Here is a 2,227-nt window from a genome sequence, read left to right as displayed (position 1 = left end):
TGATCCCGTTATCAACGACATCCAATGTCCATAGTCAGGAAACCATGACTATCTATTGATCAACAAGCTAGTCAACTAGAGGCTTACTAGGGACACGTTGTGGTCTATGTATTCACACATGTATTACGATTTCCGGACAATACAATTATAGCATGAACACTAGACAATTACCATGAACAAAGAAATATAATAATAACCATTTATTATTGCCTCTAGGGCATATTTCCAACACTACCCCCCTGGGCGCGCCCTCCACCCTCGTGGGCCCCCTGTTGCTCCACCGACGTACTCCTTCCTCCTATATATACCTACGTACCCCCAAACTACCAGACACGGAGCCAAAAAACCTAATTCCACCGCCGCAACCTTCTGTACCCGTGAGATCCCATCTTGGGGCCTGTTCTGGAGCTTCGCCGGAGGGGGCATCGATCACGGAGGGCTTCTACATCAACACCATAGCCTCTCTGATGATGTGTGAGTAGTTTACCTGAGACCTTCAGGTCCATAGTTATTAGCTAGATGACTTCTTCTCTCTTTTTGGAGATCTATTCGATGTAATCTTCTTTTGCGGCGTGCTTGTTGAGACCGATGAATTGTGGGTTTATGATCAAGTTTATCTATGAACAATATTTGAATCTTCTCTGAATTCTTTTATGTATGATTGGTTATCTTTGCAAGTCTCTTCGAATTATCAGTTTGGTTTGGCCTACTAGATTGATCTTTCTTGCAATGGGAGAAGTGCTTAGCATTGGGTTCAATCTTGCGGTGTCCTTTCCCAGTGACAGTAGGGGCAGCAAGGCACGTATAGTATTGTTGCCATCGAGGATAACAAGATGGGGTTTATATCATATTGCATGAGTTTATCCCTCTACATCATGTCATCTTGCTTAAAGCGTTACTCTATTCTTATGAACTTAATACTCTAGATGCATGCTGGATAGCGGTCGATGTGTGGAGTAATAGTAGTAGATGCAGGTAGGAGTTGGTCTACTTGTCTCGGACGTGATGCCTATATACATGATCATACCTAGATATTCTCATAACTATCCTCAATTCTGTCAATTGCTCAACAGTAATTTGTTCACCCACCATAAATACTTATGCTCTTGAGAGAAGCCACTAGTGAAACCTATGGCCCCGGGTCTATTTTCCATCATATTAATCTTCCTACACTTAGCTATTTTTATTGCCTTTTATTTTACTTTGCATCTTTATCATAAAAATACCAAAAATATTATCCTATCATATCTATCAGGTCTCACTCTCGTAAGTGACTGTGTAGGGATTGACAACCCCTTATCGCGTTGGTTGCGAGGATTTATTTGTTTATGTAGGTGCGAGGGACTCGTGCGTGGCCTCCTACTGGATTGATACCTTGGTTCTCAAAAACTGAGGGAAATACTTACGCTACTTTGCTGCATCACCCTTTCCTCTTCAAGGGAAAACCAACGCAGTGCTCAAGAGGTAGCAAATAGATTTCTGGCGCCGTTGCCGGGGAGGCTTACGCGAAGTCAAGTCAAGATTTGACTCTCGACAAGGAGCCATTTTTGGCACCGTTGCCGGGGAGGCTTACGTGAAGTAAAGTCAAGATTTGACTCCCGACAACGAGCCATTTCTGGCGCCGTTGCCGGGGAGTCTACACAAAAGTCAACATACCAAGTACCCATCACAAACCCTTATCTCCCGCATTACATTATTTGCCATTTGCCTCTCGTTTTCCTCTCCCCCACTTCACCCTTGCCGTTTTATTCGCCTTCTCTTTCTCACTCGCCTTCCTTCGCCATGTCGGAACCAAAAAGAGTTGGGGGTTCTCTCCCAAGTGCTTTGGACAATCCTTCTATTCTATCTAAACTCATAAACAATACTATGGAAAAACCTACCGGAGTTGTTAATGAGAGTCCTAACAATTTTGATGAAGATGATTCTGGAATTTTTCGTTATTTACTCGATGAATCTTTGAAAGATGCTTGGGATAGGCTGTTAAAGATCCGGGCTAGCTATGTACCCCAATATCAAATTGAGGTTTATCTAAAAAGCTTTTACGTTGGGTTGCCCGCTTCGTTCAAACAAGTTTTAGATTCTATTTTTGAAGAGGGTTTTCTTGAAGGGGACCCCATAGACACCTATGAGAAGATGAAAACTATATTTGGGCATCCCATGAATGAGAAAGTTGAATCCACATCTCTTTTGCTCTCCTACCAAAACGAATCCATTAAAGAGATAAAAG

The sequence above is a fragment of the Triticum aestivum genome, chromosome 1D, assembly GCF_018294505.1.
Source record: "Triticum aestivum cultivar Chinese Spring chromosome 1D, IWGSC CS RefSeq v2.1, whole genome shotgun sequence".
Lineage (NCBI taxonomy): Eukaryota > Viridiplantae > Streptophyta > Magnoliopsida > Poales > Poaceae > Triticum > Triticum aestivum.
The sequence above is the reverse complement of the archived record's forward strand: the minus strand, read 5'-3'. Positions refer to the sequence as shown.